The sequence below is a fragment of the Cygnus olor genome, chromosome 1, assembly GCF_009769625.2.
Source record: "Cygnus olor isolate bCygOlo1 chromosome 1, bCygOlo1.pri.v2, whole genome shotgun sequence".
Classification (NCBI taxonomy): Eukaryota; Metazoa; Chordata; class Aves; order Anseriformes; family Anatidae; genus Cygnus; species Cygnus olor.
The window spans coordinates 38,435,382-38,452,821 of NC_049169.1; positions in this window are offsets into that span (position 1 = coordinate 38,435,382).

A 17,440-nucleotide genomic window follows, 5' to 3' on the forward strand; every position below is an offset into this window, starting at 1 on the left:
AGACGTCGCGAGAGCCTTCCCACAGCAGCGCTCTCCTACTCCCTGAGCAAATTGGGGTGAAAACCTCAAGTCGTCAGCTCTTTTGTCCTGAACGCAGCGGCCAGGTCCATGCAGCCAGCTTTACATTTCGGATGTGTCAGATCCCAGTGCAGCTGGCCTGGCTAGCTGTCAGTCACCAGCTGGCCCAAATGACGGATAGCCCTGGCTGAATTCGTGCCTTTGCTCACCACCTTGCTAAATAACCTGGATCTTGCACAGGAAGGCCAAGCGATCTGTCTTAGCTTAGCACTAATAGTTCATTTATTGTAAGCAGGAAGAAAGGGGCCCAAGGAAATGCACACAGAGGTTTTATTTCTCACCACCATCCCGTCCCTTTCCTCCCCGGGCCACCGAATGCTGTTCTGTAGCACTGATTGCTTCCAAAGCCTGTTCCCCAGTGGGTATTTTAAGACTCGATCTTTTATAGGGAAAGGTGTTTTTTTTAATGCAGAATGGCCAGGAAGTTTCCTGAGGTTGCTCTGGGAATGAATCCAGAGACGAGGACAAGCCCTGGCAAGTGGCCAGCCCTGCCTTGCAGCCACCTGGGCCGGGGAGTTCCCCAGGCAAGCCTTCTCCACAAAAGTTTTCTCCTCAAGTGATGCCTTGCCTAAATTTAGCTATTTCAGGCTATATTCAAAGCTAAATTGGAAAATTATGCTCCAAGAAACTTGGCTCCACTCTAATTATACATTTAGTTGCACCATTCATCAAGGATTATAAACACATTTAAAGCTGGAACGGCAGCCTGCACTTCCTGTGTTGTTTGGTCATTCCTACCTCAGCTGATGTTTGCTTTTGTGGGCTCAAGAAACACCTCTGAAACCCAGAGGCACCCTCTCCCATACAGGCAGAGCAGGAGGTGAAGCCCTTTCCCCTAAATCGTTGCTGGTGCAGGCATGCAGGGTTTAGTCTGCCTGCAACCCAGGTGAGTGGGCAGCCAGTTTATCGTGACCTCTCCTGTAAATACGTCCGCAGGGCTTCAGATGGGTGGGGAAACAGCGCTGGGGACTGATGGGTGACTTCAGGAGCTGCTCTGAATTGCTCAGTAAAACCTGCTTGAGCTTTTGCGGAGTTCTGTGCTGATGGCTGCTGCTGGATGAGAACAGAAAACAAAGGAAACTCCGTTGTTTGTTTGTCACGAAGTGGATATTATTTACCAGCTACCGCAATGGTTACTGTTTTTCTGTAAAATAGATGTAAAGAGTCAGCTACAGGCTAATGGGAAGCAGATCCATCCCAAACCCAACAACTGGTGCACACAGCATGCAAGGCCAGGCTCCTCATGGCTGTGTGAGGGCTGCTGCATCCACAGGAAGCAGGGCACCCTCATTCAGAGAGGGAAAGAAATGGGCTAGGCGTTAGCTTATCCTCTACTGATACAGGAGTTTTGGAGTCCAGGTGTTTGCACCAAGCGCCCTCAGCTCCCTCCAGCAGCTAGAGGTTCAACAGGGAGCAAAAGGCTTCAAGTGCACTACATACAACTGTGACTTTGCATGCAACAATTTGCTAAAAAAAAAAAAAAAAAAAAAAAAAAAAAAAAAAAAGCTACTAAGTGAGTGTTGTCATATTTGGTAACGGGGCCGTGGTGGCTGGGAGCTACCATGAAACACGAAGGCAAATAAAACAAAATGTGGGGGTTGTGTGGTCACCTTGCTCTCTGAGCAAAGCGCCGTAAGAGACTCGCTGCAGTGCACAAGGTGTGTACATCTTCCCTCGAGGACAGAACAAAGGCCAAATGCTCAGAAAAGTTGTTTCCCACATACAAACATTTATAGCCAACTCTGGATTTAATGAGGAGAGCATAAACCTTTTTTTCACAGCAAAATCTGATGCTGCACATTTCTTTGCTATGCACCTACCTGCATGCTGGTGATGATTTAAAAGTACCTAGGTAAGTTTTGCTGTATCACACCTTATCGAGACATTTGGGGCAGAAACCTGACCCCTGCCTAGGGTGCTCTGCTGCTGCCTGCCCTGCGGTCTGGCCATGCTTCGCAGCACCCTCTGCCCGCTGCTGCAGAGGAACTCTGAACGAGGCGGGAGCTTTGCTGATCAGACTGTCTCTGGAGCAAAATAAAAGCCCGAGATGATACGTGTTTTTTCTTATTTTTGTAACCAGTAGCGGTACTTCTGCACAGCAGAGTCTTCTTTCATTTCTGTAACTCAGTGGGGTCTCCATAGATTTGCACTGAAATTGTTTAGCCGTTGTCGTCTCGCATCGTAATGGCATCACCAGGAGGTCCTTCTGTGCATATGCAGGGTCCATTACACAAACACCCACCTCCTTCTGCTGTGGCAGTCCCACCTAATAATGACATTTTAATGAGTTTTTTTCCAGGGCTAAGGGTTTTTCTTTTAAATCCAACATTATAATGACATTTTTTATGGCCTAATCAGACGGTCTCCCCAGACTGTAGCGTTACAATGTCTTAATGTGAATCTCAGTAGCGGAGTTTCAGTGCTACCCTTCTTCCTCTAGGTACAAGCCCCTAGCACTTAGAAACCCTGAGGAAGACAGAGATAGGGTTGTGCAGGGGGCCATCCGGAAAATAAGGGCTAAAGGCAAAATTTTCCAGCAAAGCAGATCCGGATCCCTCTTTGAAGGTGGGGTGTCCTCCTGGGGTGGCACCTCCTCCCATGACATGGATGGTCCTGCTGCCCAAAAGGTCTGAGCTCACATCTCCCTGCCAGCTCCCCGCAGGTGCCACACGAGGACCGGGCAGCTGGGAGGAGAGGGGAGAGGGCCAGGACGTCCACCGAGGACAGCAGGGAACAGGACCAGACACTGCCCTTCACCTCCACACGCCACACCCTCAGTGCTGGGCTGGCCATCGGGTACCCTGAATTCTCTTGTGTCGGGGGAAATGGCTTCAGTGGGATGAACGGTGAGACAAGAAGAGTTTTCTGGGGACAGATAAGGTGCTGAGGAGTTCAGCCGAGCAGAGCAGGGTTTGGGGTTCAGGTGCCACCTTCCCCTTCATGCACCAGGGTCTCCTTGCGGGTCCTACACCCGTTCATGGGCTGGGCTCTTTGCATTTGCGGTCTCTTCAGATCTGAAGGGCAGCTGTCCCTGATGTTTCAATGCTGGCTTTATTTTCTTTACTAGCTCCAAACTGAACCGCTCTTTATAAACTAAATTCCCATTCTTGACAAGTACACAAAGATAACAGATTTTCTTTGGCCTTCGGTTCTGAAAGCTCCTGCAGCTTAGCTTAGCAAAATGAGGATTGTTTGTGCTGGAGCTGCCCAAAATGTTCACTTCCACCTCTCCCAGAGAATACATTAAACGACTCCTTCCTTTTGTTTCAGCATTTGCTCTGCTCCCAGCTTTCATCACAAGGAAGGAGAAAATCTCACGAGGGAAAAGCACACACAAAGCAGAGCTCAGCTTTAAAACTGATCTGCACCCAGGTTTTGGCAATGAGAAGCCGGCTGGTACCCCTGGGGAAAAAGGGAAAACGGCTTTAGTGCCGTGAGGGCATCAAGTGATGGGGCCTTTCCAAGCTGAGCAGTCAACCCTGCGTCACTTGGGGATGGTCCTGGCTGCAGCACAGGATCAGAGACGATATCCAGCAACTGATCCCTGTCTTCTCACACCCCCCTGCTCCTGCTGCAAGGACTTTCAGTGGGGTAAGCAACATGCTTCTTGTGGATGTGTCCTGGGGACTGTGTTCAGCGGAGTTTTAAGCAGAATACATGAAAAAGCAAGGAGAAGCCAGAAGAAACAACTCAACCCCTGAAACACCAGTGCAAACCAATCAGTTGCACACAACTGAGTGTGTAGAAATCTCTCCTAGCAGCAGGCTTGAGCCCCAAACACCTGCATGATGCATCCAAACTGGGACCTGCAGCAGGGATGGCACCTTTTGTTTCTCCAGCGTGCAGGGTGACCTCATTAGTCATTAGGCTTTGAAATTACTTTCTACCCATAAATATACTTTTGGGAAGTGAATTCAGCTGAGTAAATTGCATCTTTCTCCAAATGTGTGTAGGCTTGGGTCAGCTGGTGTTTAAACTTCTCTTTGTCATACTCTTTCTCATGGGCCACGGAGTGTGTGTGTATGTGCAGTCCAAAAAAAAACCCAGCACAATTTTGCTGCAAGCAATTCGTTTGCAAATATTGAGCGAGTGCGTATGAATTTTGCAGTGTAATTAATATGATGAAGTTGGTGTTTACACAAGGAAGTTGGCTTGGCAAACCTGTGTTTGAGTGGCATGCCTGTAGGAATTGCACTGAAAGCCCTGGGTTGTGTCTCTCCACTGAAATGAGCCCTCTGCTCCATCCAGCCTGGTGAGGACCCCTGCGATGCACAACTCCTTTCAGTCCAAATAATTTGTTTTTCAGTATTGTTAGCATCCTGGGTAGCTTCTGGGTGCTTATATTCAGAACTTATTATGCACACCCCAAATGCATTGTAAAAGCTGCAAAGACCATACTTTTGAAAGAAGATACATCTGAAAGACTAGAAATAAGTGTCAGAGCAAAAAGAAAAAAGAAAAAGCAAAAAAGAAAGAATGGGACACAGCTCAAAGAGCAGAGAGAGGGGATATTTTGTGTCCTGTAAGCAGGTGGGCGTCTCTCTAGGGTGTTGGTGAAGAGGGAAAGTATTCACATCACCTGGCCTCAGCAGTGACCGTGGGCGCAGCATCAGAGACACTTCCCACGTAGTCACAGGGGAAGGCGGCTTTGCCTCCCTCCCTGTGGACTCTGAAACCTACACTGGCACCCTGAGAAGCTCCTGAGAGGACCCAAGGGCCTCAGGACATCTGCACTGTTCGGCCCTTGCTTTGCTGCTTCCCTGAGTATTTGCTGCCTCCGTTGGCCTCATTGCCGCAGAAGCGGGGCACCCACAGAATACGGTCAGTCTGTGCGTCCAGTGAGAAACCCTGAAGGGTGAGACCCCGATGGGCAGGTTTCGGGCGGCTGTAGTCAGCTTATGTGAGTGTCTACCCAAAGACCTAGCATACAGGCTGAAAGCACCATCACCGAGTGTATGCATCCAAAGCCATCTTGAGGAACGCGCAGAGGGGACTAATTTGGTGGCTCACACCAAGTGCTGAGCATCTCTCTTGGCTTTTCTGTCCTGTCACCATAACTGGCCACCCACCGGTTTGACTGCAGCTGTGGCAATTACTCATGTGCAGGGCACAAAGTCCCAGCACGAAGCCTGAGAGCATGCTGAGGAGAGCAGCAGCGTGAAGGCTGAGTGCTCTGAGCAGTACAACCATCCTGGCCACCGCCTGCGTGCGCACACCTCCTGAGGACAGCGCACCAGCAGGGTTAGTAAACTCCTCATCCGAAAAATCCACTGCCCACTTTCCTTCCTACTCCTCTTTCCTGCTTCTCAACTCCTCTCTTTTATCCCATACAGAAAGCTCTGACAGCTCCTTTTCCCTAAAACTGCTGTGTTTTCCTTCTCAGGCACATCCCCTCACCTTGAGGGCCCAGTCCAGCTAGCTGCTGCCCCTTGCTGGGCTCGTTATAACCACAACCCCGCAGAAAGGTCTGCTGGGGACAATCGGCAGCACTCACTAGCCACAGCCACACTGAATGCCAGCAGACAGAATAACTGAGAAGGCTGACATACAGCAGCATGAAAGAATTAGAAATACGGGTGGACAGAGAGACATCCCACACGTGTACAGCAGAGCTCTCAAGAAGCCTCTCTGCTGTACACCATCCTTTCAGCCCCGAGCTTTGGGCTTCCCCTGCTCTATGCTGCTGAGGCTTCTGCCCTCTGGTAATGCCCAGGATTTAGGATCCCCTACAGCTGAGCCTCTCATGGCCAGAATCTTATGACTAAAATACATCTCCTTGGAAGAACCTCTAGCCTTTGACAGGCAGGAGAGTACTAGGATTAAGGCTTCACCTAATTTAATCTGTAGAACTGCTCTTGCATTATGCATGCTGGAAAGCAAACAATGAACACAAAAAAGAAATACAGTCAATTATTCTTTGTTTTGTTTTACGAGACCTTATATAACATAAACAACATCTTTCTGCTGGCAGAGAGCATCTTCTGGATGTTAAAATGAGCAAAGTGAGCACGGCGAGTTGCAAGAAGGTGAGCAGATGTGCAGTTTTTCTGCAATTACAAGGCTCATACACTGCTGGCGTGCCTGGAAATCCACGTGTGGATGGCAGGTAGCAGCAGAACCAAGAATCCACGTGGGACCATTGCATCCCACTTCATGCACTCTACAAAAACACCCTCTGTGTTCACCATGTGCAACTCCCCTTGTATGGGTAAGGACATCAGGTAACCCACCATTTCAGCCCATCATTCATATGAATGATGTACTGGTTTTGGTTGAAGTGCTAGTGAGTTGACAAATCCATGGCGTATCTGGCAGGATAACTGTATTCAGTGAAAGCTTTGTTTAACTGCTTGCTCAGCAGTACTAAGCCTAAGCTTTGAGACCTGGAAAAATAATAGTCCAGTAAGATGCTGGAGGAGGTGGTGACATCTGGGCACAGGCACTGTCACATCTTCCTTTACGTTACAACCCTTACTGTATTTTACTTCCTAAACATTGGAACCTTAAGCATTGTGTATCTCTGAAAATGTCTTTAAATATCTCTAATAACTTCTTTAAGTTTAATGAAGCCTGACACACACAAACACACACTACATTTACATGTAAATAGTGCATATACATATGCCTGTGTATGTATATGTATGCTCTTCTAATGAATAAACCCATATGTGAACCAAGAAACTTTGATCACAAGTAATTTTGATTAGTAAAAGTTAAGGGAAATTATAAGACACTTGTTTAGATAATTTAAATAGATTTAAATATTGGGATAGCTAGGTAGTTGAAGCCAGAGGTGTTTGCTTGTTTGTTTGTTTGTTTGTTTGTTTTTGATTAGTTGTAACAGGTACAGAAAAAAAGTAATGTTATATATACTGCTGATTTCTAGGCTGGGTCCATAGAAAACACCATACGAGTTTCTGGGTATCAGTGAAGTGTACAGCAGCACTGAACATCATGCCTTAATTCTGATTAAATACTCATTAAAAATCATTAAATAGAGATGGAAGCTACTGAATTGAGTAGTACAAACAGAATATGTGCGTATATATTTTTATGCATATATATATTATATTATATTATATATTTATATATATATAAATAATGCATCTGGAAAGTTTTCATAGAATCATAGATTATCCTGAGTTGAAGGGACCCACAAAGATCATTGAGTCCAGGTCCCGGCTTTCTTCAATGTAGTTTCTCATCTCAAGAAAGAAAAGATCCAAGAAAGAATAACAAAGTTAGATATGTGGTGAGACAAGTTTAATGGGGAGAATGCAAAACCAGGGAATGTTTATCCTGAGGAAAAAAATGATGTGGTGAGAACTTGATTGATTATGATGCGTATAACGCAGACAGATCGATCTGTTCTCCCAACTCTGTTTCATAATACAGGAACAGAAGGGTGTTTACATGAAAGGGCAAGAAATTTGTAAGCAATAAAAGTACCTACTCCCACAGCAGTTCTGTGGTGGCCAGTGCTGGAAGCGGTCATCTGAGGACGAAGCGGGGCTGGATATAAACAAATGTGCATCACACAGAACGGGTTACATTTTCTCAGGGAGGACTGTTGGGACCCTCTCCCTCCCCAAAAGGTGTCCAGAAATCAGTCAAAGAAGAAGGCAAAGCAACCCTGGAATGGCCTCTGGGGCTTGTCATGCCCATGGCTTCATAGGTTGGAAAGAAAATGTTAATATATTCCAGTGTGGGAAGCCAAAGTGAATGAAATGAAAGGAAATGGTAATAGCTGCAGACTTGCTGAAAGTGAATGCTTCCACTCCATCTCCACATCGAATTTAGCTGTATGATGCCTCTCATCTGAAACCATTACAGTCAGTATCAGTTCTAGCAATATCATATACACATCAATTTAAGATCACTGAAAGTAGATGAGGTGCTAAAGGATGCACAGCATGCTGATTAATATGTTGATTTCTTTATAGCCTGCATATAATTTTCACTGCTTTCACACAACGTCTCTGATGCATTTGCTCATCAGCAGTTGCTACATATCAGATTAAATCATCATTGATTTAACAGAATATTTGTGACATAACTCCTCAAATTAACAATCCTAGCAAGCAGTCAAAGATGCTCACAATGTTATTTTCACAATGTTGTTTTTGGGTAGTTGTGTTGCTATTGTAGCAAATTTCTTAATAACCAGGCAATCTGCTAATTTAAACTAGGCTCTGTTTGTCTCTGGGAATAAGGTTCTTAATATATAATTAGCTAAAACAACACATTATTTAGCTGTGGTTTTCAGAGCCATATTATATTTTTAAATATGCCTTCAGTGGGTTGGTATTATCCTTTTATTTTTCCCTTTCAGCCTCTGCCTGCAGCGACTGCCTGCCTGGCCGCCCTTTATCCCTCTGGATCTGAGGGTCCAATAAACACCATATCGACCTGATGCCCTGGGTTTGTCCCTACCCAGACAACCACTGCAGCTCTTCTCGGCTAAGCTTGCAGCCACGTTTCCTCTTATTTTACCCTGGTTCCTGTTTCTGACCTTGCTCTGATCTGTGCCCAGTCCATTGTGGGCTCCTTGTCTTCTCCACCTCTAATGTCCAAGCCTGTTCTTGACTTGTCCTCTGACGTGGAGCACTCTCTGATCCTGTAGCCCAACTCCTGACCACGTTTCCTTGCCTGTATCCCCACTCAGTGCAGCTTTTGCAGTGACTTTGGATGTCCCGCTGTAACACACTGTGCCAAGTCTCAGGCATGAGCCCAGCCTTGCTCTAAGGACAGGGATGACCTGGCAGAAAACGAGACCTCCCCAGCAGCCAGGGCATCTCAACCCACGTGTGTGTGTCCCTGGCTGTCACCAGCAGCTCCATACCACAACCCCTGGAGCCCTATGCTCCCTCTGGCCTAGAAACGATGGCTTTACTTTGCAGTGGGGCTTTGCAGTCTTCCCAGATCCTGCTCTCATTATCCTCTGGTACCTTCCTTCAACAAGAACTTCTGCACTGTACAGGGAGATGGTGCCTGCTCTCACTTCAGTCTCCCAGGTGGACTCCAAAAATAAACACTGGATTAATTGATGGGATCCTGGGTTAGCTGCTGAGACGAGGAGAGACATGCCACTCTTTAGAGAGTTTATTCCGGTATTTACACTGATATTATTCCATCGGCAAGGGAAGAAGAGAAATTACTCATTACTGCAGCTATGCTGGTCCCGTGGAAAGAACCCATATGGCAGCTGGTGGTCTGTCTTTAAGTCAATTCTGTACATCATGGCTTGTGAAAAGTAGAGATTCACACCAGATATATGCACAGAAAACATGGTATCCAGCAATCCCTCTATCCTCAATTAACCCTTAGCTTCTACCAGGCCTAGGGGATCTTTGACAGCTGTAATGAATATTCTTTGAAGGCAAGGAAGACAATTGTGTGGGCTGAATGGTTTATTCCATAAAGTCTCACTGTCAGGAGGCAATTAGGCTATTTAGATGCCTAGCTCTTAGATATCTTATTCCCATTGGGACTGATGTAAGCTAAGTGCCTAGATAGCTTATTATGCCATTTTTTTTTTTTTTTCACCAGGTTTGGGGAATAAGGAATAAAAAATGTATCTTTTTTTTTTTTTTCTTTTTTAAGAAAATCACCCAAACCCGTACCTGTTAATGAAAACATTTTAAGTTGAAAAGCCAGAATATTTTTCAAAAGAGAAAATTACCTGCAAAATATGTTTGTGTGAGAAAGTAATTTTTTAAGGTGTCTCTAATGCCCTTTTTCCCTGGCAAGGTATGATTATTTCTGTGTTAATTTCTGAAATGTGAGAAATCCTAAAACGAGGAAGCAATGCATGGTGATTTGACAGGGGAGAAGGGATATGCTAATGCAAAGCAAATAGATGTAATTAAATTTATGCAGGTCTTTGCAGTGCCAAGGAAAGAAAGGAAAAAGTTCTCATGTTCAAACCATGCCGGAATAAGTTTTGTAAGAAGCTAGCTGTCTAATTCCATCCCTTTGGAGCAATAAGGCTCAAAACAAAACCCAGAATTGCCAAAAGTGAAATGAGCCCTGAGGAATACGGGCGTGCAGTCTGACAAAGTCAATGAGCTCACAGCTGCAGGACGGCCTTTCGCCTGATGCAAGAGCTGCCCAGAGAGCTTGCAGCATCCTTTGTCCACGCTGGAGAAAATGCATGCTTGTGCTGAGGGCTGGTTACCTTGTCTTGGGCAATGTTGGGATGTCAGTAGCTCTCCTCGGTGTTACCAGACTGCCAGTCTTTTATCTGACCTCCTGGTTCAGATCAGTCACCTCTGATTTTGTCCTAAGTCGTGAGAGATTTACTTAACAAAAAGGCCAAAGACAGAGAAAAGAATTGAGAACAGGAGGCAGGAAGCATTGAAGCAGGCAGGATCCGCCATCTCCCTGGGCTCTGAACATCCTCCGTGTCTCTCCAGTTTCAGTTTCCTCTTGTACCCCACTTCTGTGCCTCGTAGGTTGGGGAAACACGGGTGATCCTGTCCAGGAAGCACTCAGCAGCATGTCCTCCTCAGCAACGTCACCTCAGGGGGAAGCTGCTCCAGCAGCTCCCGTGGGGCTTCCTGGCCTCGCATCCCATTTCATCTGATTTCCAGAGAGGATGAATAACCAGCAGCGATCTTTGCAGCACGACCCAGGGAGAAACGAGCCCTGAGCAGCTCTCCCAGCTGCCTGTCTGGAATTTGTATGTACATGGGAAGGAGATAGGAAGGATGGAGGATCGGGCTGAGGTCCAGGATACCCATTTTCGGAGCTGCTGCTGCATTAACCTTCCTCAAAAGCCAGGAGTTTGTTTCCTCTTGCTTTACCTAAAATAATTTGTGAGGCTCTTAAAATACATCCTGCACAAACTAAATAGGGAAGCCCATGCAATGCACCTGAAAGAGGGTATGGGAAAATAGGATATCAGAGGAGGTGTTAACAGTTTTATTGGGTCTTAATGACCAGGGGGGAAGTTTTAAAGGCTGCTGGAAGAAAGAGGCTTCTTTTCCCCGAGTACAACAACACAGCCTTCCCCATCACAGCGTGGAGGCCTGGAGCCCCTGTCTGGTCTGCACACAAAAATGGTGCTGGAAACATCCCACTGGGAAACAAAAGGGAAACTCGGGTGGGGATTGAGTGCCATCCAGCTGTCCCACATGTGATGACACCTGCGTCCCCATGGCTGCGTGCTGCTCAATCAAAGCCACACGTCCCATTAAGGCTTTGTGGACTCGGCGTGTTGCATAGGCACTCACAGAGTCGATACCCCACTCTGCACAACCTGGATATCATACCACTACACATAACACGCAGACAGATGTCTGTATATGCACACACAATGTTCGATCTGTTCCTTTTTGCCACTCCAAACTCACCCGTATCTTTGTAGGGAGGCACTTGGCTCATGTGTGACATAGTCCTTAACATGTCCTTTGTATGGCAAGTCCAACAGACACCGTTATCTTGAGACCTGTTAATAACAGACTTGAAGAACAACAGAAATGCTGTTGCCCTAGCAAATAAAACATGCTTTACGTAGTATATGCCTGCTTATACCAGGGTCCTTGGCCAAATGCAGAGGCAGCTCTTCATGCTTCATTCAGCAAAGCAAAGGATTCAACACAGGGACAAACCTTCTGCATCATCAAACCAAAGACTGGCCTTCCAGGGGCTAAAGGGAATTAGAGCTGACACTGTGAGGGAAAAATCAGAGGTTTCTGGGGGCAGCACATATAAAGGCAAATAACTCCAAGGACAGGCAATGCAAAGGACTTCCTTTTTTCTTCCAGGTTATGGTAGCCCTCGTAAACTTGCTTGTTAAAAATGCTATTTCTTCCAGCATGCAATTAATAGTCCTCTGCTTGGCTTGCTCTTGCACTGCCTCGCAATTTATGAGCCATTTCGGTTTCAGACAATGAAGTTTTGACATGTGACATGCAATGTATGGAAATGCTCTCCGCTGCCTTTGGGGCTAATTGCGCAGATCACTTCGCCAATCCGTCTGGAGCTCAGTTGTTGCTGAGAGCTTCGAACGCGTGCATCTTTTTCCTCGGCAATCCCTTTTCTGCTGTGTGATCTTTTTACGGGCGTTAGCTGCCCGGGACACATACAAATTCCTTTTATTATTTTTGGTAGCAATGGATATTTTCAAAGATGCTAAGAACCAGATCATTAGCTTTGAAGTAGCAGTACGAAGGACTGACATGCAAATCAGCCCTTAACACGGTTTCTCTGCATCTCTGAGGATTTCTCCAGTGCTGGGAAAGCCCCAGGGGACACATGGCTTCTGCATCTGCCTGTGTGCCTCCCCCTGGACTGGCATCTGGGCTGTTGCTCTGAGGTGGCAGTGGCTCAGCACTGCTGGACAAATAAGAGAACAGAGCAGCTCTTTGTCCTGTCCATTCCCACTTTGTTTAGCCCAGTGGTTTTCTCAGGCACAGCTGGTGATGCCCAGGGAGTCTGCATGCCTTCTTACCTATGTCTGCGATTTTCAAATTTGGATGCGCTGGTAGGGAAGGATTTAAGCAGCTGACCTGATTTTCCATACGAGTGAAAATTAACATTAATATATGCAGCAGCAGCAGCTCATGGAGTTCAGATCACTTGTTCACCCACTGAAATATAGAAATTGCCCTTCTCTGTTTGGTCAGAGGTATCCCTGAGCACCTGGAACTCAGCACCTGATCGCTGGTGTGCACTGTTTGCATCAGGCTTGGTGTTGGCAGTGCTGACAGAGAGCTCTGTCCCAAACACTTCTGGCTCTCTTGGTGCAGAGGCTAGATTTGGGGATGAGAGTGTGGCTTTATTGTTTGAATCCAGGCTGTCTTCCCTTATGGGCTGAACTGTAGATTAACTTAATAAATGTAAGATTTTCACATTGTATTTCTCAAACCAAATATTTAATGATTGGTGATATTATTATAGAATACCATGCAGTGATAGGGACCACAGTTATTAAAAAAAAAAAAAAAAAGGAGCTCAAAGAGAAAAAAGAAATTCCCCTGGGCACTCAGTACTTTTGAAGTTTCACTTAAAGGCTTTCAGAAGTCACCCAGATGGAAGTGACCCTTAAAAAGCATACAGATACAGATTTTGCATGGGAAAGCCAGGACAGAACAGATAATGTCTGAAGTTTCCTCTCCAATGGCAAGGCCCCTTGTTCACAAGGGTTTTCTTAAGATAATTAGAGGTTTGCTTTTGTTTTAACTTCAAAGGGCTTTATAAACTTAGGGAGGGGCTCAGGAGGCCTGGAAATATTCACATACACTCATTTCACAATCCATAATCAGACTTATCCGCTCCATATGAGAACCTAGCCATTCGGTCACCAAAAGGAAATAAAACTAAATTAGTTTGGAAAAATGCAGCTCTTCACCCCCGCAACAATAAATGTAGACAGTTATTTAGTGGTTTCTCCTTGTTCTGGTGTTATTTGCCTCTGGAGTACCCAGTGGTCCCTCTCTGTTCCCATCACGGGAGCATTTCTGTGAGTGATGCTGCAGCATTGCTGGGAACCAGCTCGGCTGGGAATCACCAGCCCCTCACACGACAGAGGCAAGGCACTCTCAGAGGGGCTTTTTTTCCAGAAAAAAAATCAAAGAGGCTTTGAGGTTTTGCCATGACAGGGTCTGCATAGCTTCTCTCTTGGAGAGCTCAGGCCATGCTAATGCTGCGTCCTTTAAAAAATGTCTTTGTCCTCATTTGCTTGTTGTTTGGGCTCAGCTGCTGACTGAACCGAACATGGAGAATGAGGTGAATGAGTTAAGCTTCATTAATAACAGATGATCCCTGTTATCTGTGTAAAATGATAAGACTGAATTGTCTAGCTGACGCAATAGGAGCTGCTTAAATCACTCCTATAAACAGCAGGGCTTAGAAAAGTGCAGGTAGTACAAGCTATTCTGCATTTTAATAGTTTGTCTTTGTGTGTAATTGGAAACTGAAAGGCAAAATACACAGTGGAAGCCCAAATTCTGCCATGTGAGCAGTAATGAAACAGAAGCATTTTCCTCAGTGTTCAATATATAAAAATTACCAGAAGGAGATTCCTCAGCCTACCAGAAATAGCAAGAAATAAAGAAGTGGGGGAGGAAACCTACCTAGCTTTGGAAGGAAAAGAAAGAAATGGAGAAATAGCCTCATGCTGTGGTAGAACCTGGTTTTGCGTTGTGCAAGAGGCATGTTTCCCTTTGGCTTTTACAGGAGCCAAACCTTACTCCTCATCAGTGCTCTGTGTGCTGGGCCCATACCACCTGCCCTCCACCTATGCAGCTGTAGCTCGTGCTTGGATTTGTATTCTGCTTGGGAGCACCCACATTTGGGATTGCTCTTACCAGAGTAGGAGGCAGTGTGTTTAGCCTAACCCATGCCCCATTGTTTAATAGGAAGGCCGCAAGTCCACACGGAAGAGCAAAACAGGCTCAAACCTTCACAGACCACCAGGCCTCAGCCACCACCTGTCCTTCGTTAGCAGCATGGGTGGTGGCTTAGGCTTTGAAACCCTGCTGGATTTAACTTTAGCAGACAGTAAATTCATAGTAGCATAATGAGCATAGGGTGCTAGGAGAAGCTGGAAGAAAGATGTGTCTCGCCCTAAGAGAACTGGTCTGTATGACAAGGGTAATGAGTGTCAATGACACCTGTGGGTACTGGGGGAACGAGCCTGCCCTCTGGTTAAGGATTGTCAGGGAATTGCAGTCTTTCGCCATGCATTATTTATGAAGACAAGTGCACAGCAAATGCTGCAACACTGGGAAGCAAGCATAACGCACCGAGTGTAAGATGCCGAGTGTAAGATGCCATGTGTGAAGGGAATAGCTGAAAGAGCAGTGACTGGGGGGAAAAGGGCTTGGGAGAAGTAGAGAAGGGGAAAGTAAAGATGTGTAGTGGAGTTGTTTTTAATTCTGTAATATTAATAGTGACCTTTTTCATCTTAGGTTTTTATGTTGTTCAAACAGATGAAAAAGAGAAATGAACAACTGGCATGCCAATGAAGACCAATAAGGTAAATGATTAAGCAGAACATTTTATTTTTTTTCCATATGTTTACTTCTATAACTACAGATTTAGCAACAAAACGTAGTGACAAGACACAGAGATAGCATGATGTGATTATGTTACAACCATAAGAGACAAACATACGAGACAAACATGATTATCCTGAGGCTAGCTGTAGCTTCCTGACAACAGCGTTGCTATTTTCATTACATGATGTGATACCTGGATGCTACAGAAGCATCTTTTTCATCTGGGAAGACTATCCTGGTGAAATACATTTTTTTTGGCGTATCTTTACTATCAACAGGTTTTAATTTTTACAGAGCATGTTTTCTGATCCCTTCTCCTACAAAATGAGTCTGACTAATGTAGCCAAATAATATTGCAGTAGCTATGAATACAGAAACATTTCTCACCACTTCTTAGCTAATGCAAGTATTTTTTTCATTGCTTATGACTAATTGTTGTTGTGTCAAAAGCAGTAGACAGGAAAATTGGTGTTTCTTCCAAACATATCATTACACTCACTAAAGTAATGAGGAATACATCAGTTATTTTTAGGTCATCATTTTTGTCAGAGAAAATAGCAACCTTTTTGAATAAACTGGAAATCATTATTGCTTCCACTGGGACTCACGCTGAATGCACTAATTATGGTGAATTCATTTGGTTCTCACAAGGTTACAACTAAGAAATGTCATGGAAGCTCCGTTACAAATTGCAGTGGGCCAGGTTGTCCCAGGGCCAGGGACTTGTCTTTTGGGTGTGCCAGGCTGTCTGTGCCCTGACGGGGTGCTGGCAGGAGGGCAAACCGAGCTGGGGGGTGTAAGCCCCATGCCCCAGCAATGCCCTGGCTCTCATGCCCTTGGATGGCAGCAGGATGGGGACCCTGGGGCCGGGGAGAGCCCGGGTGCAGCTCCTGCCCTGCTGCAGGGCTTTGGGGCATCTTTGGGAGCTTAGAAAAGTGCAAGTAGTACAAGTTATTCTACATTTTAATCGGGTGTCTTTGCAGGCACAGGAGCGTGCAGGAGCTGCCTTTCCAAAATAACTTCAAGCACAGGCACAGCCTCAGGAAATTAATCTGCATGAACTAGAGGTAAGTGTGTAAAATACCTCATCAAACCACAGCAGGCTGCTGTGCACAGACGTGCACTAGGCTCTCAATGGACCAAACCAAGGCTATGTCAGTCCCAGCTAGGAGCGCCGCAGCGCAGCCCAGGACGTGCAGGTATTTTCCTTTGTGTGTGCTGGCATGCAGGCAAGCCCACGCTGGATTCCTCCTACACGTTCCTCAGCTACAATGTCAGCTTCGGGCTCTCCTGCCCCAGCATGTTCTGGTGACATGCTGCCACCACGGCCTGTGGGGCTGCACAAGTCCTGCCTATGCCATTAGCATCCTTTCCCTCAGAGTGGCTCTGTGTTGATCTGTGCGGTGAGGACTCCAAAATATTCAGGTACTGTGCAAGGATGGATGATGTTTGGACCTACAGAAGTAAAAGCCTGATGACTCCTTGTAACTATGGCTCACAGGACTGCCTCTTACTTGCTTCACCCCCTCCCCATTTATATATTTTTTCATTATTATTATTTTAATGTGGAAATAGAGGCAATGGGCACATACTGGAACACGGGAGATTCTGTCTGAACATCATGAAACACATCTTTACCATCACAGTGATTGAGCATAGGCTGCCCAGAGAGGCTGTGGAGTCTCCTCCTTGGAGATCTTCAAAAGCTGCCTGGATGTGGCTCTGGGCAGCCTGCCCTGGATGGCCCTGCTTGGGCAGGGGTTGGGCCTGGTGGGCTCCAGAGGGCCCTGCCAGCCTCAGCCATCCTGGGACTCTGGGATTCCCTAGGGGAAGGGAAGGGAAAGGAAGGGAAGGGAAGGGAAGGACCCTTCCTAACACCACCCTCCATTTTCCCTGGGTATTAACAGCATCATCTGCAGAAACATACCTGATTTGCCAAGTTTCGAGCTACAACTGCAACCATTTCTCCACTTGAGCCCTTCTCTCTCGCTTTTTTTTTTTCTTCTTCTTCTTTTTGATTTGCTCTGAAATCTGTTTGCTTTGTACAGAATTTGGTAAAGGCAATTCTGCTTCTCAAAACATCCTTAGATAACTACTGTATGAAACATCCCATATGGGGGCAAATAATGTTGCCAGTCAAAGGCAGTTAAATGTTCAAAACTAGGAATACTTAATGAAATACTGACTTTCCAAAAACAGCCTTAGGAGAACCAACATTTTCTGTTATTCTCTGCAAATTAAAAGATTTGTTTAGCTTTTCTGATTACTTTCACATTCTGAACTAGTAACTACTTGTCTGATCTAGTGCAATAATATTTTTTTGAAGCAGAAAGCATTAAAAATGTAAAACAATTGGG